General features: G+C 42.1%; 1 protein-coding gene across 5 annotated transcripts in view; it reads left to right on the forward strand.

The window, feature by feature from the left end:
* dco (discs overgrown) overlaps nt 1–22,500 on the forward strand; it is a 244,406-nt gene that overhangs the window by 14,806 nt on the left and 207,100 nt on the right. The window contains exon 1 of one of the 5 annotated variants that reach the window (XM_070102752.1): nt 15,191–15,214. The exons of the other annotated variants lie outside the window; for them this stretch is intronic. The gene's annotated coding sequence lies outside the window, so the exon portion shown is untranslated. Of the gene's footprint in view, nt 1–15,190; nt 15,215–22,500 lie in introns of those variants that run through there. 5 annotated transcript variants of the gene reach the window in all.

Raw genomic sequence — 22,500 nt, forward strand, 5'->3', positions numbered from 1 at the left:
GACGATGTAATCAGTCCATCACCCTTGTAGTCGTAGAATTTGAGGTTGTCAGTCCCTCGGCCTGGAGAAGTTCAGTTCCATAGTCATAGTCATAGTTCCTGACTATGGAACTGAACTTCTCCAGGCCGAGGGACTGACAACCTCAAATTCTACGACTACAAGGGTGATGGACTGATTACATCGTCTTCACATCTCTACTGTTCCTGCCTACTTTCTGTATTCGACTGAAGAAGCCTACTGTGTAGGCGAAACGTTTCGGAATAAAGTTGTCTAACTGTTGCATATGTGTCTTGCCTAACAACCTGTCGGTATTGTATACCATTTTGATGTTCATCTAGTCAGGTCAGGTCACATTGACTTAAGGGAGGAACACGGCAACCGACCTGGTAGCACAAGCTATCAGGTCCAACTCACACCCACCCACATCCACTCATGTATTTATCCAACCTATTTTTAAAGCTACACAACGTTCTGGCCTCTATAACTGTACTCGGGAGTTTGTTCCACTCATCCACAACTCTATTACCAAACCAGTACTTTCCTATATCCTTCCTGAATCTGAATTTTTCCAACTTAAAACCATTGCTGCGAGTCCTGTCTAGGCTAGATATTTTCAGCATACTATTTACATCCCCTTTATTTATTCCTGTCTTCCATTTATACACCTCAATCATATCCCCCCTAATTCTACGTCTTTCTAGAGAGTGCAGATTCAGGGCCCTTAGTCTATCCTCATAGGGAAGGTTTCTGATACATGGGATCAACTTTGTCATCCTCCTTTGTACATTTTCCAGAGAATTTATATCTATTCTGTAATACGGTGACCAAAACTGTGCAGCATAATCTAAATGAGGCCTAACCAAGGATGTATAGAGTTGAAGAACAACCTGAGGACTCCTATTATTTATGCTTCTTGATATGAAGCCAAGGATTCTATTAGCTTTATTGCGAACACTTATGCACTGTTGTCTTGGTTTCAGATTACTGCTAACCAGAACTCCTAAATCTTTTTCGCAATCCGTAATATTAAGATCTACATTATTTAGTTTATATGTGGCATGGTTATTGTCCTGTCCAACATTTAGAACTTTGCATTTGTCTATATTAAACTGCATCTGCCACTTCTCCGACCACTGCATCAGTCTATTCAAATCTTCCTGGAGTGCTCGAATGTCCTCGTCAGAATGAATTCGACGGCCTATTTTGGTGTCATCGGCAAACTTGCCGATGTCGCTCTTTATGCCCTCATCTATGTCGTTTATGTAGATTGTGAACAGCAGGGGGCCCAACACTGACCCCTGTGGAACACCGCTCGTGACGCTTCCCCACTCTGATTTCTCCCCATTTATGCAAACTCTCTGCTGCCTATTTGTCAACCATGCCTCTATCCAGGAAAAAATTTCTCCTCCTATTCCATGTGCCTTAATTTTCCTCAATAGTCTCTGATGTGGGACCCTGTTAAAAGCCTTACTGAAGTCCATATACACAATATCATATTCATTACCATGATCTACCTCTTCAAATACCTTAGTGAAAAAAGTTAATAAATTCGTAAGGCAGGAACGCCCCTTTGTAAAACCATGCTGAGATTCGTTGATTAATTTATGCTTTTCAAGGTGGCTACGAACTGCCTCGGCAATTATTGATTCCATAAATTTTCCCACTATGGAGGTTAGGCTTATTGGTCTATAGTTCGAAGCTATGGACCTGTCACCTGCTTTGAAAATAGGTATCACATTTGCCATTTTCCACTTATCTGGCACCATGCCAGTTTGTAGTGATATGTTGAAAAGATTAGCTAAAGGTGTGCTAAGCTCCTCTTTACATTCCTTTAGAACCCTTGCATACAGTTCATCAGGGCCTGGGGATTTGTTAGGTTTTAATTTATCTATTTGCCTAAGGACCATGTCACTTGTGACCCTAATCGTGCACAGTTTATTATCGTCCTGTTCTACATAATTTATCATTACTGGAATATCGCTGGTATCCTCCTGTGTAAAAACTGAGAGGAAGTATGTGTTAAAAATTCTACACATTTCCTTATCACTGTCAGTGAGCTGACCCGAGGAACGTTATGTTAGGTAAGATTCGCCAGGAAACAGGACAAGTGTTTCCTGACGCGAGTCTTAGTCATATGATGACCCGCAGCTGGAGCTTTTGGTCATCTGACCGAGGCCTTCCGCTGGCTTACCAGTCCACCTCTTTTAAAACTTGGTTATATTATTATTTTAAAAATTAGGCTCCTTGGCAGTCTGCTATCCTCTATAACCAACCAGTTTTTTCCTATATCCTTCCTTCAACTGAATATTTACAGCTTAAATTCATTTCTGCGAGTTCTGGCCCGGTTAAATATTTTGTATCGCCTTAATTATATCCCTTTTATTTCGGATCTTCCAGCTGTACACTTCCCAGCTTATACTTCATTATATATATGCAAACCAACCACTGTAAAAGAATAGTGAAATTCCAAGCACTTTCGTGACTTCTCCTTGATAATGTGAGAAGTCACGAAAGCGCTTGGAATTTCACTATTCTTTTACAGTGTTTTTTTGCATATTCTGATATCACCTGTTTACCGTGATCTTATTGTATATATATATATATATATATATATATATATATATATATATATATATATATATATATATATATATATATATATATATATATATATATATATATATATATAAATATAGGGAGGTACCACCTCTGGAACTGTTATAGGGACCCTCATCCTCAGAGAAAAGAATAAACTTGCTTCAGGGAAAACTCAAGGTTCTCCCTGAAGCTGTTTGAGAATTTTCTCCTACCACCCCCTATATTTAATGTATATTTTATTTAAGGACAAAATACATTGACAAAACATTCACAAAAATACAATAGAAAGTAAAACAACCTAAATAACTCAGAGCTACATCTCGAATATTTCGTCCAGCTCCCCAGCGGTGGGCCGCGTGCCCAGAATGCTGCAGGCATTTCCTCTCTGGATTGCAACACTGAGTCTCTGAAAGAGGAAGCTGGTCGCCCTGTAGTCCTTGGTTTCTATGATGAGCTTTTCACCCAGCTCTTTGAGGAACTTTAGAGCACACTTGCCCCATGCTCCAAGGGTCTCCGACCTTATTGGGATGAAGTTATAGCAAGGGGGATCTTCTGGGTCTCCCTGTGGCTGGCAGCTCCACCCCATTCCACTACGGAGTATGGCAAGTATATTATATATATATATATATTTCCAGCCTATTTATATATTGTCCTTTAACATGGTGACCAGTAATGTGTAAAGTTAGGTAAAAGGGCATAAGAACATAAGAAAGAAGAAACACTGGAGCAGGCCTACTGGCACATGTGAGGCAGGTCCAATTCTCCCACCGGCTTAAGCCAATGCCTTGACATTTTATTGTGGCAACGTTTCGCTCTCCAGGAGCTTCCTCCAGTTGTAACGGCTTGGTAAACTCCTGGAGAGCGAAACGTTGCCACAATAAAATGTCACATTAGTTGCACCTGTATCCTTTTACCTAACATATTGTCGATAATTCTACCACCATTAATACATATAGTAAGTCGTACACAATAATAAGTCGTACCACGACGTTTCGGTCCGACTTGGACCATTTGCAAAGTCACGCTAACAGAAAACAATGACTTTGTAAATGGTCTAAGTAGGACCGAAACCTCATCTTCTAGGTGCGGAGCCCAGTACTGATCCCTGTGGCATGCCACTTGTGACCAACAAGGAACCCAGTACTGACCCCTGTGGCACGCCACTTGTAACCAACAAGGGGCCCAGTACTGACCACAGTGGCACGCCACTTGTGACTCATCCCATTTCCAGAAAATTTAACTTCATTAATCCAAACTCTGTTGTCTTTGAGTCAGTCATGCTTCGATCAAAGAGAGAACGACTGCCACAATACCCTGAGGACGACCTACTTCCGTCAACAAGCTCCTTTCTAGAATTTTAATAAAGATTTTACCACTTTCCAAAGTTGTAAACAATGTCTTCTTTTACCGTGGGCCACCACTTTAAATACCTTAGCAGAAAAGAAGTGAATTTGTTAGGCAAGAACGAGTGAACCGGTGCAGAGACTAATTGGTAAAATTAGAGTCATCAAGGAGGCTTCTAATTGCATCTTCAGTTCTTCATTCGAGTAATTTTCCACTACACTATTGAGGTCAGGCTACCAACCTCTCTCCTATTTTACAAATAGGTAAGAAGTGTACACCCAGACTGGGGTGATAACTCCATTAACAGTCACCCAGGCTGGGGTGATAACACCACTGACAGTCGCCCAGGCTGGGGTGATAACACCACTGACAGTCACCCAGGCTGAGATGATAACACCACGAAGTCACCTTGGCTGGGATGATAACACCACTAACAGTCACCCAGGCTGGGGTGATAACACCACTGACAGTCACCCAGGCTGGGATGATAACACCACTAACAGTCATCCAGGCTAAGGTGATAACACCACTGACAGTCACCCAGGCTGGGGTGATAACACCACTGACAGTCACCCAGGCTGGGATGATAACACCACAAAGTCACCTAGGCTGGGATGATAACACCACTAACAGTCACCCAGGCTGGGGTGATAATACCACTAAGCTACCCAGATTGGGGTGAAAACACCACTAAGCCACCCAGGCTGGGGTGGTAACACCACTAACAGTCAGCCAGGCTGGGGTGATAGCACTAAACCCGTAAGGGTTACGCAGCACTTGGGGAATGGAAGGTAATTAGGGTTGATCTGAGGAAACTGAGGGATAGTTCAAATTCCTTAAATCAATAACCCTCAGCCAGCAGTCAGTTCACCCTCCTTCCCCCCCCCAGCTTGAAGGACCTGGGGTCACAGAGTAGTCTGGATACTACACGCTTGAAGGACCTGGGGTCACAGAGTGGTCGGGATCCTACATGCTTGAAGGACCTGGGGTCACAGAGTGGTCTGGATTCTACACGCTTGAAGGACCTGGGGTTACAGAGTGGCCTGGATCCTACATGCATGAAGGACCTGGGGTTACAGAGTGGCCTGGATCCTACATGCTTCTTGTTTCATTTTAGCAAGATTGGATACATCAGCAAGGCGCTGTTACATGGCGGTTATACAGTGGGAACCAAAGCTGGCTACTGTATGTTCCCCTGTCACATCCCGTCCCACAGTGTCACATACATGGTGATGAAATGTGTCAGCCCTGAGCTGGGAAATTTCATTAAGGTAATGCGGATATCATTAAATATTCCAACTTCAAAGGTTTCATTCCAGCAGACCCAGAGTTACTATTACTTGCGAATCAGCATTTTTCAACAAGGCCTATCCCGTGCACAGGAGACATGTAAGCCACTGTTGTGTGCACCAAGTGCATCTACAGGTACATGTTACATTGTAGATATTCAGCTCATTGTAGCTGTGTATTTGCACTATACATGAAATGACAGAACAAAGCCACACTCCTGTAAGTCATCTTGTCCAGCTGAAAACATAGTAGACAGACCCATCTAGAGGTAATATACGACTCCGAATGTAGTGACCGTTGTGTGCTGTGGTATTCTGACCTCGCAGAAGAGAGCTGACCGAGTGACTTCGTTACCTCGTTTATGGAATGATTCAGTGCAGCTAGACTCTCAGCTGACAGCTGAGTTCACTTTGTATTGGTTATCTATCTTGCTTTCTTATGAATGTGCTTTCACTGGTAATAGTCAAGTGTTCGCTACTGGTTAATTACATTATTCTCTTTTCTCTTCTGTTGGCATACTGTACATGCATGTAGTGTTTGGTTAACCACTAGAGTTAAATCATAAGTCAGTGGCAGATCCAGGAATTGTCTAGCTAGGGAGGGTTCCTCCTTGCCTGTACTGAGAGTCATAGTCTGCCGGAGGGGCGAGTTTTTTTCTGAATTCGAAGGTTTTAAATATCCAGAAATGTTAATTTTCTCAGCAGTAGTAACAGTTTAATAAGTAATATCATTCAATGCCAAAAAAGCTTGCAAAGTGACACCTCAAGAAAAAGGTCATGACCCCTCTTGGACCCAGTGCTGTCACCAGCTCCTGCTATGTCTACCTTATTTCCTCGTCGATTGGTAGTGATCTCTGCTAACTGTGGATCATAACAAGCTGGTGGTGCGGCTACAGGCCTGCTAGAACACCGCTGCACTTGGTGAAAGCAACGCTGTATTACAGCTGCTGTGGAGCGTAGCAACACTGTGTAGCACATATACATGACTCACCACCAGCCAGTGTGAATCATCTCAGCAACGTAGCACTGACTGCTTCATCACATAGCTCCACTTGATCCAAAGAATATCGAGTACCCTCCTCGTGAAATAAAAACTTACTGCACCCTCCCCTTCCATTTCCCAGATATATAGCCACTGCATGTTTAGCAGTGGACCTGCCCCCAGAAGGCGACCCACAACAGTCAACAAAATACCCAGGTGTCTATACCCTGCTAGGCGAACATGGGCAGCAACTGTTAGCAAACAAGCCCATGCAACTCTTGCCCTGCAGAATAAATTTGCATTATCTTGTTACAACTTTGAGGCTAAAAATTAGTGAATATTTTTTCTCATCTTTATTAAACACTATTATTATTATTATTATTATTATTATTATTATTATTATTATTATTATTATTATTATTGTCAGTGGGAAGCGCAAAATACGTAGGGAGGGGGTTATCATACAGTGCTAAGGAAAGAGGAGGGAAATTAGTTTCGATCCAAGGAAGGAGAGGCTCACTTCCTTGACTCAAGAGCCTCTCCGAGGCATCAAGGCACCTCCCCGACTCTCCAGCAGTATTCAACTGCAACAGCAAACACAGTTTATATTCTACCCAAAAAATCTGTGGGTAGAATATAAACTGTTTCACGGATCACTGACTACCTCCCAACATCATCATAAAACGTCAGGTGTTGTTGTGGGGTGACAGTGAGGTGTAGTGTCGTCCTTATATGCCTTCCTGTTAACCTTTTATTTTCCTAGTTCCTCCTCTGTAATATTTTGACTACCGCCCACAGGATGGGTATGGTGTGCATAATAAACATATTAAACTAACTTGATAATGTGGGAAGTCACGAAAGCGCTTGGAATTTCACTATTTTTTCACTGTGGTTGTTCTGCATATTGTGATATATCACCTGTGATCTTATATATATATATATATATATATATATATATATATATATATATATATATATATATATATATATATATATATATATATATATATATATGATAGATAGATAGATAGATAGATATACGTGGAGGGTGTCCCTGGGGACAACGCCCCCTCGGCCCGGTCCATGACGAAGCCGTTGGAAATAAAACTTGCGGAATATGAGAGTTTATCCACAATTTCAACCATGTAATTTGTCGTTTAAATAGTGGAATTAGTGGATAATTGTCTTACTTTCTCACCTTGTTCCGTGTGTCATGACTGCGTTAAAACTTTCACTGAGGCGTCATGGTGCTGTCACTCCACACGTCCTCCTGACCACCATGATGGTATCAGTTTTGTCAACTGGAGGAGCAGGTCAGAGGTCAAGGCCGGAGATCACACCTAGTGTGTGTAGAATTGACCTTTGTAACCTGTGGTGCTTTCATGAAGCTGGTGACCTGTTTATCAGACTGTAGCCAGGCGTACTTTCCTGCAGCAGCTGCTTGACCCTGCTTTTCCCTCTTGTCTTAGCTGAATGACCCTGCTTGTCTTTCCTGTTGCAGCTACATGGTCCTGTCTTTCCTTCCTGCGGCAGCTGCATGACCCTGTCTTCCCCTCCTGCGGCAGCTGCATAACCCTGTCTTTTCCTCCTGCGCAGGATGGGTATGGGGTGCATAATAAACATATTAAACTAAACTTCCTCCTGCGGCAGCTGCATGACCCTGTCTTCCCCTCCTGCGACAGCTGCATGACCCTGTCTTCCCCTCCTGCGGCAGCTGTATGACCCTGTCTTCCCCTCCTGCGGCAGCTGCATGACCCTGTCTTCCCCTCCTGCGGCAGCTGCATGACCCTGTCTTCCCCTCCTGCGGCAGCTGCATGACCCTGTATTACCTGCATTTTGTATTTCATGTGAGGAGATAAACCCGTATGGGTCATCCAAGGAAAACAAAGAAACGGTAGGCTCATTACCTTGAAACAAAAGAGTCATTCACTGGGCATGATGGTATCCCTGCCATCCCTTATATTAAAGAGTAAAACAAATAATTAACACGAGAGGGGTATACCTCAAGAAGCATCCTTCATTTATTATCTAAGGTACTGTGTTCCCGCTGGCCACAAATATTGAAATATAATCATGTTAATCAGAACTGATTGTTGATACTGAGGAACATGTGACATAACAATCAGTTTAGTGCATGTAAGGCTTATTATAGTGCTAATTTCACCACGCATACCAGTGAATATTTCACTGGGATTAAAAATCATGTTAATGGTGTGTTGCGTCCCTGCATGGGACCCAAGGTGTATTTGTTATTATATGTACATATTTTTATTTTCACCTAATATTACATTGTCTGTATCTTCATTAATAGCTAAAATGAATATATCTTGCTTTATAATATTATCTGACCTTATGTTATTTAGCTATGTATATAGGTAGGATGTGTTTTATTAAATGAAGTCGGGAATTGCTGTGCTAACTACCGTAAAATAGTCAATCGGTCTCTCGAGTAGGTGTCCCATGAACCGAGTTGACGTCTGGCTTAGAGGCGTTGCCTGAGTACCAGCCTACCTTTAGCCTTGATAACACCTCGTTGCCTGAGTGAGTACCAGCCTACCTCTATAGTCACCCTAAGAGGCGTCGTACTGATGATGAGTACCAGTCAGATCTTCCCTACTGTACTTATCATAGAATACATGGACATGACACATCTGAGTGCAATGCTCTTTACAACCTTCAGTACTCTAGGTCTTTCCGTGGCCGTTCCAATCGCAGAACCCGTAGAGGAAACAGACATCGTGGTTCTCAAACTAACCAGAACCAGGCTCATTCTTCCAATTCGGGGGAATTCGAGCGCCCCAGTCAAACCGTCCCATGGTGACAGTAGGTGATAATGAGTACACCATCCCCATTCACAATTCCTTTGAAGCCTTAAGCAGTCTCGAGAATGACAATCCTGCTGATGATGTTGCTTCACACGTCTCTGACGTAGATGATTCTGGGGATGAAGTGGGACAAATCTTTTCTGATGACAATCCACCTTTTTGTTTGCAAATAACTTCCAATGCAACCATAGGCCCTATAGTGCAAGCATCTGTTCATAATGCGCCCGTTCATTTGTTCATGGACTCTGGTGCGCAAGTCAATATTATCAGGTCTAGTTTGTTTAGGGATAAGCAGTTACAACATGTCCTTCTCGTAGAACCGACTCATGTGTCCTCCTTTAGTGGAGTAGCTGGTTCTCACCTGCGTGTCCGAGGTCAGACTTCCCTCACCTTTTCTATCCAAGGTAGAGACTTCACTGCTTCCTTCCTTGTTGTCGACCAAATTGCTTTCCCTGGTGACCTTCTACTGGGATTTGCTTCCATGCGAGACTTACGCATTGTGCTCGACCCTTATCGATGGCATGCCCAAATTGATGATGTGATCGTACCATTTTGGGGTTACAAGCTTGGATCCGAGATCTGCCATACTGCCGCAGAGTACGACATTCGGATTAAGTCCTTACAGGCCAGTGCATTTTCCAGTAGCGTACCCAAGCGGTCAGGCACTGGTGATCCTGTCACTCCTGTCTGTGTTCCTGCAACTTCAGACTTGCAAGATAGTGTCCAGTTACCTCAAGTGTCCGAGGACGCTCTGACTACCTTGAGTGCTGAGCCTATCCCTGCAATGTCTGCTAGTTTGAGTAGTAGTTTCTCCACAGGGGACGCCTTGTCGGAAAACGATTACTTGCAACTAGTAATGCCATCTCTTGTTGATGTCACATGCCGTCTGCAGAAAGACGTTTCTGTCACGGCTAGTGCCCTCACTAGAGTGTCTGTTGTTGTTCCTAGTGTTCCAGATGGTGATAACGTCCTAGTTGACAGTGATTCCTGCAAAGTAAAAGGTCTATTTGTTGAACCATCCTTACATGTTGTAAGAGATAGTAAGATCCATTTCTTCCTAGCTAACACTTCTGGTCACAGTGTTCGTCTCAGAGCAAATACCAATCTTGTTGACCTTGTTCACTATCCTTACCCTGTTCAGGTAGAGGATGAGTTGTCACCTGACCAGGTGCTATTTCTACCGGGGAGACCTCATCCACTTCACTGGATCAATCTGTTCCACCAGTTGAGGAGAAAGACTTAGCTCCCACTGACTTCCCAGATGAAGTCAAGTGTTTGTTGACTCTGTTGAACAAATGTCGTAAAGCCATTGCCTTACCAGGTGAGAAGATGGGTATAACGAACTTATTGTCCCATCGTATTCCACTTGAACCTGGTACTAGACCTATCTCTATACCTGCATACAGAATGCCTCATTCACAAGTTGCTGTCGCAGAAGAATTGATCAATCAAATGCTTGATGATGGAGTTATTGCACCTAGCAATTCACCTTGGAATGCACCCTTGATCCTAGTACCTAAGAAGGATGGTACTTGGCGCCCAGTGATTGACTTTAGGAAGTTAAATGCGAAAACTATTCCAGATCGCTTCCCACTTCCTGTACTGGGTGATCTTTTACGTAACATCGGAGATAACAAAGTCTTTTCAACCCTGGACTTGTTACAAGGGTTTTGGCAAGTCCCTCTTCACGAGGACAGCCAAGAGCTAACTGCATTCTCCACTCCTACAGGTCATTATCACTTCCTCCGTATGGCGTTTGGATTACGATCCTCCCCTATCACGTTCTCAAGGCTCATGACTAATATCTTTAGAGGTCTCATAGGTAATGCACTTATGGTGTACTTAGATGAAGTAATCGTCATGTCTAAAGACGTGGATACACACTTGAAAAGACTTGATGTAGTACTTGGTAAGCTTGAAGAAGCCAATTTAAAGATCAAACTGTCTAAATGTCAATTTTTCAGATCAGAAATTAAGTTTCTTGGTCACGTAGTCACTCCTAGAGGGGTTACGACTGACCAAAGTAAAGTAACTGCAGTACTAAATTTTCCAACTCCCAAAACTGCTGATGCCGTAAGATCCTTTGTGGGCTTAGCAGGTTTTTATAGATCTTTCATTGCCAATTTTTCTTCTATAGCTGTTCCTCTAACTGAGTTGCTTAAGAAAGATGCTCCTTTTGTTTGGACCTTCCGTCAAGAAAGAGCATTCCAAACTCTAAAAGAAAAGCTAACATCTGCTCCAATTTTGAAATTTCCAGATTTTTCTAAGCCCTTCTATCTGACAACTGATGCTAGTTCTATTGGCATAGGTGCCGTACTAGCTCAGAAGACTGATGGCAAGTACAACGCAGTTGCATTTGCTAGCCGAATCCATACAAAGGCTGAACGTAATTATACAGTAACTGAGCAAGAAGCTTTAGCAATAGTATGGTCTTTAAAGCACTTCCGAGACATTATTTATCAGTACTCTGTTCATGTCTTGACAGACCATGCTCCACTGATACCTTTATTCCAGAACAAACAACCTACTGGAAGGTTAGCCAGATGGACCTTGACTATCCAAGAGTTCAATCCCACCTTTGAACACTTACCTGGCAAGTCAAATGTAGTCGCAGATGCCTTATCACGACATGTTAGTATAGTAACTGCAGACCCTCCATTTAGTGCTGAGGATGTAAAGAATGCTCAACGATCAGATCCCATGTGGTCTGGTGTGATTCGATTCCTGCTCCAGGAAGATCTTATTCTGACTGTGAAGCCACCAGCACCCATCAGTGACTTGTCATGAACCAAGAATTACTGTATCGAACAGCCGAGTTGGGTACTCCTAGCAGAAGAGTATACCAGTTAGTAATTCCACAGTCACTAGTGAATGTAGCCTTACAGCTAGTTCACGATGTACCAGGTGTTGCACACCCTGGTATGGATCGTTCAGTAAAACAAGCCAGATTGAAATACTTTTGGCCTCGTATGGCAACTGATATTTCTGAGTATGTCAAGAAATGTAGTGTCTGCATGCAACATAAAGGTAATGCTAATGGCCCTAATCCAATCCAAGTGTATCCAACTACTAGCGAACCGTGGGAAAGAGTTGCGCTAGATCTGTTAACTAATTTCCAATGTTCCCTCCAAGGCAACAAACATCTATGTGTTATGGTAGACCATTTCACCAGATATTGTGAGTTAGTTCCTATTGCAGATAAGACTGCCGAGACAGTAGCTAAAGCATTTAAAGAATGCATTATCTGCAGGCATACCACCCCTAAGTCCCTAGTAACAGATAATGAGGTGAATTCTGTAATGAGATTCTTGAAAATTTGTGTACCTTGTACAAGATCTCTAAATCCACCATTGTTCCTCATCATCCTGCCAGCAATGGGTTAGCGGAACGAACCAATAAAAAAGTACTTGATGTCTTGAGAGCCACTATCAATCCAAACAGTGAAACTTGGGATGAAGTTATACCTGATGTGCAGTGTGCTATAAATTCTGCTTACAATGTTTCCATAGGTGACACTCCACATTATGCATTGTACGGTGTAGATAAACGTTTGCCTTGTGAGTTGCTATATTCTAATCCGAAACCAAATTACAACCCTGATGATTTCATAGCAACTAGTACCAGCTTAGCTCAAAGTGTCTTTAGAAAAATCCGTGAAACACTTCATAAATCAACAGCAGAATTTACAAGAGTCGCTAACACTCGAGCAAAGCCGTCCAAAATCAAAGTAGGTTCGAGAGTTATGCTGACTAACTTTAACAAAACATCTGCAATGCCTAAGCTTGATCAAAAGTTTGTTGGTCCTTATCGAGTAGTTGAACATATCACTGGCAATAAGTATAAGGTTAGAGAAATTAGTACTGGTCAGTATAAAGAATCGCATTTAGATCATATGAAGTTAGTATGTGATGATAATGATGTTCCAGCCCAGACTAATGTGAAAGACTCTGACAATCCTCCTGATCCTGTACTCTCTACCTCTGATACTCAGTCAGACGATCAACCTGAATGTCGTTATTCCCTACGTACACGATAGGTATTGAGAAATCAAGTATCATTTGTTACTACCAATTCAGGTTTGCCTCAAATACAGCATGAGTTAGCCAGTGCAACAGAGTTTGATCCTCCCAGAGATGACACCCATTCTGCATATGTCAATCTCACCCTAGCAGAGTTGGGGTTAAATGTAAATAACCTGTATAGATGAATAATTACAGTATCAACTTATCAGTATTCAAGAATTTTTTTTTTGTGTTCACGTTCTCTCCGAATTCTGAGATTTGAGATTTGAGTGCACTGAATCTGCCTTTCTGTTAAACACTTCTTTCTTTGTATATATTCCTTCCTCAGAATCCATAGATCACATGAATACAGATTAATCGATCAAATTTTTTTTATCACTTCTATTGTGTAATCCAAATGTTGAGTTTCATTCGATGAGTTGTGCTATATCATACCTTGTAATGCGTTACAGTTTTATTACAGTTTCAATTACATAAGCTTCCATTCCAATATTCTACTTATGTATGTTATAATGTTCAATTGTTGTGTACTTTGACATTGTATAGAATCAGCCCAAGCCGTACACCTGCCATCTCTAGTTGTATTAGCTGTATGTCGGGACGACATACATTAGCGTCGCCGAGCTCTCAGTAGTAGTACCAGTTCCTAGTAACCAGTTACCAGTAACCAGTGTACCAGTAGATGACTCACTACCAACCATCTGTGTGAATCACTGACTGTTATTCATATTGCTGCTGACCATAGCAGGATTTCAAACACCCCTCACCCTGTAGGCACTTGTGAGTCAGTCGAAGACAGGGAGTAGAGAGAGACAGGTCGGCTGTTGGCGCTTCCCATACTTCCCGTTATATATTATACATACAAACCAGCCTACGTGAGTATTTTTACCCCATCCATGTTATTGAAACCCACATGACACTAGCCTTGATAACACCTCGTTGCCTGAGTTAGTACTAGCCTACCTCTAGCCTTGATAACATCTCGTTGCCTGAGTGAGTACCAGCCTACCTCTAGCCTTGATAACACCTCGTTGCCTGATTGAGTACCAGCCTACCTCTAGCCTTGGAAACATCTCGTTGCCTGAGTGAGTACCAGCCTACCTCTAGCCTTGGAAACATCTCCTCGAAGTTTGTGTTGACTCAAGTTTTGGATAATAGACGGTTCCGTTGGTGAGATGGATCCTCTTTCTCGCTACACTAAGTATTTGTGAAGTCCAGAGTTAATTCTGGACTTAGAGATTTTGATATCCACTAAGACTGCGAGTTTTTCTGACGTTATAAAGTCATTCATTGGATTTAACTATGATATCTACGTATTACCGTAGTCTTGATTTTGAAGTGAGTAGATCTTATTCAGTAAGAAGGAAGTATTAGGACTTCTATATTCTATTGAAGATCTCGGCTGTGTGCTTGTGTTCTTTGTTAAAATCGCTTATGTTTTGACAAATGTCTCCGTCCATAGGCTGGCTTCTTGGTGGATTATTGTACTCGTAGACTGTGATTATTCGAGCATGGATGTACCATTTAGTCTTGTACGTACATAGTCGATCTATAACGAGACATTTCGTCTGTGTGTATATATGGTGAATTACGACTTGTGACAATGTAAATGTTACTTTAACTAAATGTACATAAATAGTATTATAAACTTATGGTCCTTAGTATTATTGTACTGAAAAGTACCATTCTGCATTTTTTCAACAAGAGTATATTACTACTTTTAAGACACGTTAATATTAAAGATATTAAATTATTTTGTCGGATTGTCTCCTGGTTATAATTTACAAAATAAAATTGATAATTTATACTAAACATAGCCAGTTCTGACCGTGATCCCACGCCTTCTTAGTAAAGAGAAGACTTTCACAGGCTACATATGTAAGGAGACTTATCCCAAACTCCCGGCAATTCTCCACTCGTCTGTGTTCTGCTACCCAGCCGCCAGACACATAACTTCTCTTTTTGTAACATGGTGATAAATGTGAAGGTATCGGTTTGTCTCACACGTATAGAGCGAGAGATAAGATATCTACCTGCTTACAACATGACGGTATTGCTTTCTTTCCTAGGTAGAGAACGAGATAGTGTATTGGTTTGTCCCACATGGGAAAGAGTGGGAGATTAACGTGTTCATCGTTATTGAACTACAAAGCCGTAAGTTAAAACTCAAGGTAATTTACATATGAATATTACATTTTTAAACCACTTTTAGGTATCCTCAAAAGGACATCTATACGATTTTTTCGCTCATAACTTGAACGCCTCTCCACTCGGCTTAAAAATTTCAACGCTTGTGTGCAGAAAGGAGGGTCAGATTCTTGGAACAACTGGCATGTTCACCGGCCCTATGACTAAAGTTGTTGAACCCGTTCCCAGCTTCCTGGAATGGTGCAGATACTTAATGCTCCAGTTGCTACTCCTCATGTCATGAGGAGAAAAGCTCATGCTATTGTTTGTATGAGCATGTATTACTATGATGTGGGTATGTGGGTCGTCCGGACGCGTGAAGCGACTGTTACACTATCTGCCCCTAACCACACTGCTCTCTGGAGGGTGGTAGGTGAGGTGTGGTACTGGGCATCGTCAGGAAGTCACTTACAATGCTCGCTGATCCAAATATTCGTGCCTCTGTATTGTTATTCTCTTATTTTTTACAGCTGTTACCTGCCTTGATTTGTGGAACCATAGTTTTAACGTAACGTTAGGCTGTTTATTTCTCTCGCCCGTCTTACATAAAACCTTCAGCTTACGGAGTGAGTGAACCACTTGTCATGTTGGTAACCGCTGTGTCTTCTTCCGTAGTCCGGGTGTTTTGATTAGTCAAACGGGACTATGAGGAATCACACGAGCTGCAAAAAAAGTGGTGAATTTATCTACCCAACCTTCACCTTCACCATCATCTAAGGAAAGGCTACTACGTATGTGTAGGCCTGAGTCATTCAGTGGGCTGTCTGTGCTCACTCTTCACCAGTAAGACAGCCTGCCAGCTCGGTTCACCACTGCACGTCACCGTTCACTACAGCCTGCGTCAACAGTCTTGACTGTCATGCACCTCTCATTAAGGGTTCTTGCCTCTTCATACCACTGGTGTCTGTTGATGGTGTGTTTGGTGGTGACCATCTCCTGCTATTTCCGGGAATATTATTCACGTAACTTTTGATAACTGTGGATGAGTCTGACTTCACCCTCAAGAGCCTAATCATACCTAGCGCTGCACTTGTATATTTGCCTATCTTATCTTTCATTCTCTCATAATTTTTTTTTCATTGTTTTGATTCGGTTAGGAATTACTTTACTTGTGTATTTATTAAGCAAACTGTATAAATTCTGTACCATCTTTAATTCTCCACATTGCTTATATTTATGTTATTCACATTTTTTTCCATCTTTACTCTTTCTTGAAATAAATTCTTCAAAATACTGAAGATCCATTCTCTACAGTTCACATGTCATGACCAAGTAAAAATATGTAGTATCATCTATGGTTTTCCAGAACTTAATGTGTGTACTGACCTATTTATGGTTGAATGGGTCAAGGCACAGTTCCTGGCCCCTCCTCTTCGCTGGCCGCTACTAGGTCCACTCCCTTCTCCATGAGCTTAATCGTACCTCTATTTCAGTTTACGTCTTCTGATGCATCTTAGAGCTAGGAAAGTATCCATTAAATCTTGTATACGTTCAGGTAAATTTGTTAATGTATCAAAATAGTGCAAAAATCTTGGAGTCATTGGAATGTATGCCATAACTGGAGAATGACTCATCTGATCGGCTTCAAATTCTCACCACTTGTGTGGTTTCCTGAACACAAGGTTCATGCTACTATTGGCTGACATACAACCAAATTTGCCGATTTCATTCGGTAAATTATTTGATAAAGTATAACTTCTGATAGGCTTCAAACTTAATGTGCTCGTGTATTTTAGTATATTGGTCTCTTTGAAAGGTTTGAATAACATTGTGGTTGTGTGTCATAATTTACCATTATTAATTGAAGAAATTTGCATATTAGTTTCCATATATGTGAATGCCTCTTCTGATTCCCTTCAGATCTTCAACACTAATACTTAACCGCATTATCAACTTATGCCGCACTCTGCACTATTCCAATCGCCTGCACTGAGGAACAATGCGTGGATACAGAAATACACCTAGTTAGCCACAGGAAGAGCAAGTATGAGGGAGGAAGAGGATTTAGAGCATGACAAAACAACGGCGAGACTTGTGGGTACACTGGCAAAAAAAGACATGCAAGGGAGAATAAGTGGCCTAACCACTCTGAACTTTGTTTTAAGTGTTTTAAAACTTACGAAGTTTCCCTCTATTCAGCCATACTTGCAGGAGCGACTTCATTACGGAGTAACGAAGTTGAGAGTAGGTATGATAGGGCCCAGGAGGTTAGCAAAAAAAAAAAAATACTGCCCGTTGGGGCCACAAGCTGAGACTCGACCCCCGCAAAACATCTCGGTGCAAATCACTTTCCTTCACCAAGAGAAATGAACGTCAAAATTTGAACGTTTCCTATTTTTCCCCTCAGCCACCTCGTTACCAGACGTATCATTTTTTTTTTAATTTACTTCTTTGTGGTTAAATATACGTTTTTATATGTTCAGGTGTAGGTGGTGGTGTGGCTGCAGGTGTGGCTGGTATAGTGTCGCCCTGAGAGTGAAAGTTCGGTCACGCCAGACAAGCAGGTTGTCATGTGTGAGTGCCTCGCCTGGGTAATGTGTCGGCCAGAACTGTAACCTCACTCACGCAATTACACTTAAACAGTTACACTCACACTCTCTCTGTAGGAAGATTGTCATGAAGGGTTGGTAAGTGTGAAGGTTTCAACAAGAGTGAACATTTAGCAAATGTGTGTTTACAGATAAGAGTGTAAGCAACTGTATTTTGGGATTTCACACGTGCTTATAAATGTTTACAGTACCGACAAGTTGATGAGTAGGATACTGGTGCAACACCTAAGTATACTGTCGAAACGTTCAGACTATCATAGCCCGGTGGCCTGGTGGCTAAAGCTCCCACTTCACACACGGAAGGCCCGGGTTCGATTCCCGGCGGGTGGAAACATTCGACACGTTTCCTTACACCTGTTGTCCTGTTCACCTAGCAGCAAATAGGTACCTGGGTGTTAGTCGACTGGTGTGGGTCGCATCCTGGAGGACAAGATTAAGGACCCCAATGGAAATAAGTTAGACAGTCCTCGATGACGCACTGACTTTCTTGGGTTATCCTGGGTGGCTAACCCTCCGGGGTTAAAAATCCGAACGAAATCTTATCTTATCTTACCTAATACAGGCGATTATAACGCTGGAGACAGTAGCAGTAGAGAGGAAATTCTAAGGTGGTCAGTCCCTTCGCCTTGATAGGTGGTCAATCACTTAGAATAAAGGCAAAAGTATGAGGCCAAAGACTAAGAAGACTAATGGTTATGATCATAACCATGATTTTTAAAGAGGTGGACCGGTGAGCCAATGGAAGTCCTCGGTCAGATGATCAAAAGCTCCAGCTGTGGGTCATCGTATGACTAAGACCCACGTCAGGAAAAGCTTGTCCTGTTTCCTTACAAACATTATATCTATACCAAAGACTGTTCACCTAGCAGTAAGTAGGTAAATGGGTGTTAATTGACTTGTGGATCGCATCCCGGAGGTAGGGGGTGTTAGTATACTTTGAACAGAGCTTGGCTTTGAAATGAACTCAGGTAGGATAATATCTCTTAGCCTGTAAATTCATCTGAATAAAAAAAAATAGGTGAGCGGGGCCCACTAGTGGAGGTTGGTAAGTTTATTCAGGTATACACAAATACAGTTACGTAGATTATCATACATAGCAGCATATGTGTAGAAAACCTAGGATAACCCAAAAAAGTCAAGTGACTTATTTCCATTGGGGTCATACAAAACAAGTTATTAATAGATCTGATGAGCCCCTCAAGGAGGTTCTTTGATGCTGATAAGGGGCTCTTGATCTAGAGAATTGGATCTGTGTTCCAATTCCCTGAATCAAGCCAGAATACCTTCCATTCCCCCCAGGCACTGTGCAATCCCTACGGGTTTAGCGCTCCCCATGATAAAAAGATCTGTTGATAAATTAGACCCATGTGCAACTCTTGGGTATCTTTATTGAGGAAACGTTTCGCCCCGTATTATGATGTTATTTTGTCAGACAAGTATCCTATTATAAATGGTATTAGACTGAAGAAGCCTGCTGTGCAGGCGAAACGTTTCAACACTAGAAACACTCCGATGCTGCACGTGTGTCTTGTCTATCATTGTGTTGGAGTGTGAGCAAGGTGACGTCTGTGTTGCTGGAGTGTGAGCAAGGTGACGTCTGTGTTGCTGGAGTGTGAGCAAGGTGACGTCTGTGTTGCTGGAGTGTGAGCACGGTGACGTCTGTGTTGCTGGAGTGTGAGCAAGGTGACGTCTGTGTTGCTGGAGTGTGAGCAAGGTGACGTCTGTGTTGCTGGAGTGAGCAAGGTGACGTCTGTGTTGCTGGAGTGTGAGCAAGGTGACGTCTGTGTTGCTGGAGTGTGAGCAAGGTGACGTCTGTGTTGCTGGAGTGTGAGCATGGTGACGTCTGTGTTGCTGGAGTGTGAGCAAGGTGACGTCTGTGTTGCTGGAGTGTGAGCAAGGTGACGTCTGTGTTGCTGGAGTGTGAGCAAGGTGACGTCTGTGTTGCTGGAGTGTGAGCAAGGTGACGTCTGTGTTGCTGGAGTGTGAGCAAGGTGACGTCTGTGTTGCTGGAGTGTGAGCAAGGTGACGTCTGTGTTGCTGGAGTGTGAGCAAGGTGACATCTGTGAAGCGATTCATGAGAATCAGATAGCCAGTGGCAGGTACAATGCCTCCCTCTTATTTTCTATGTTGTTGATATTTCTATTATTATTTGTTTTCATTATCTTTATTATGTTCAGGGAAAACTGCAAAACCCGTAAGGGTCATACAACGCCTGAAGAATAGGGAGTAATTAGGTTTGATCCAAGGCACGGGATATAAAAAAAAAAGTCTCTTGGAAAATTAAATCTCTCGGTATTTGTCTCGTAAACAAATCCGGTGATTTGTCATGTATAGTCGTAAAAGGCTTTCTTAATTCTTCCTTCCATCCTCTGTTGGTACCCATAGATACTGGCAGGTCCTGCAACTGCTGTAGCGTATAGTTCTATCAGCAGTTTCATCACTTCTACCTTCCATGTTTGGATGTTATCTGAGTGTTTTAGCTCCACCTCTTCGCTGGCTGTTACTGGATTTATTCTCTTCTGGCTACGAAAGTCTTATCGTACCTCTTTTAGTTATGTATGGATCGCGCGCATGTGTGTGTACTCACCTATTTGTATTGGCAGGGGTCGATTTACATTATTATTATTATTATTATTATAATCAAGGGGAAGCGCTAAACCCGGAGGATTATACAGCACTTGGGAGGGGGATGTGGAAGGCATTCAGGTTTAACTCGGGGAACTGGAGCACAGATCCAATTCCCTAAATCAAGAGCTCCTCACCAACATCAAGGAACCTTCCTTGAGGGGGGTCGATTTACAGCTCCTGGCCCTGCCTCTTCGTGTGTGTGTGTGTGTGGTATCAGTACAGGAAACTATTCTTGCGACCTCTACGAGGAGACTTTCTGGTGAAATCACTTGATTACAAATGTTACAATTCTTCCCAACCTTCTCTTTTCCTGGAGAATACTTTGTGGACGTCCTACCTAGACACCAACTCACTTTTCTTAACAGGAACACCCAACGACACACACTAGCCTCGTGATTACACTATTGATCATAAAGCCTATCACTCCTGTCCATAAAGAGAGATATTAGTCATTGTTTCGTAATATCGTGAGAGTAAAGATAAAAAAAAAAAGGTTAAAATTTCTTGGCTGTAATAATTCACAAAAATATATGGTTTGGAGAGGAAACTTTAAACGATTCTTCTTTCCCGTTCTAGACTGAATAATATAAAATCTTGGTTCACAATATCGAGAAAATGGTGTTTTTGTATCAGTAATCTTTTTGCTTTCTCCATGTTTGGCTGAGTGTGCATCAGTGAGTTAGAAACTGTACTAGTAGAACATTAAAGTGCTTTTACTTGGATATACATTCAAAGTCACTCACTGACCCACCACTATTACTCAAGCTTAATAAGATCGTCATTGTTGTTATTGACTGTGATGTGGACACAATAAATGCTGGTGACAGTGTTACCTGATTCACTACTGTCTACCTGCTGTCAGTCTACTTGAGATATCTTGTAAGTTTATCGGTTGTCAAGCCTTCACGTGTTACGGAAATACCTACAATGTTCAGAGAGAACAGTTGATTATAGTGTTCTCTCCTGTTAATGGAGCAGTCATCACACAAGAAATTCCGTAGTCTGTTCATCCTGCCACACTCAAAGCCTCTCATGACCCACAGCAGCCAAAATTATATAGTTTTTAATCCCTGTTTTAGGGATTAAAGTATCCCTGACTGGTAGTATCCTTGATGGGCAAAATCCTTGACTGTTAGTATCCTGGACTGGTTGGTAGTATCCCTGACTGGTAGTCTTAATGACTTTGTGCAGTTGATATGCTTTGGCTAGTTAATGAACTCTTATATATATATATATATATATATATATATATATATATATATATATATATATATATATATCTATATATATATATATATATATATATATAAATTCTTTTTTTTTTTTTTTTTTTCAACAAGTTGGTCGTCTCCCACCGAGGCAGGGTGACCCAAAAAAGAAAGAAAATCCCCAAAAAGAAAATACTTTCATCATCATTCAACACTTTCACCACACTCACACATTATCACTGCTTTTGCAGAGGTGCTCAGAATACAACAGTTTAGAAGCATATACGTATAAAGATACACAACATATCCCTCCAAACTGCCAATATCCCAAAACCCCTCCTTTAAAGTGCAGGCATTGTACTTCCCATTTCCAGGACTCAAGTCCGACTATAAGAAAATAACCGGTTTCCCTGAATCCCTTCACTAAATATTACCCTGCTCACACTCCAACAGATCGTCAGGTCCCAAGTATCATTCGTCTCCATTCACTCCTATCTAACACGCTCATGCACGCTTGCTGGAAGTCCAAGCCCCTCGCCCACAAAACCTCCTTTACCCCCTCTTTCCAACCGTTTCGAGGACGACCCCTACCCCTCTTTCCTTCCCCTATAGATTTATATGCTTTCCATGTCATTCTACTTTGATCCATTCTCTCTAAATGACCAAACCACCTCAACAACCCCTCTTCTGCCCTCTGACTAATGCTTTTATTAACTCCACACCTTCTCCTAATTTCCACACTCCGAATTTTCTGCATAATATTTACACCACACATTGCCCTTAGACAGGACATCTCCACTGCCTCCAACCGTCTCCTCGCTGCTGCATTTACCACCCAAGCTTCACATCCATATAAGAGTGTTGGTAC

The sequence above is a fragment of the Cherax quadricarinatus genome, chromosome 5 (assembly GCF_038502225.1).
Source record: "Cherax quadricarinatus isolate ZL_2023a chromosome 5, ASM3850222v1, whole genome shotgun sequence".
NCBI lineage: Eukaryota > Metazoa > Arthropoda > Malacostraca > Decapoda > Parastacidae > Cherax > Cherax quadricarinatus.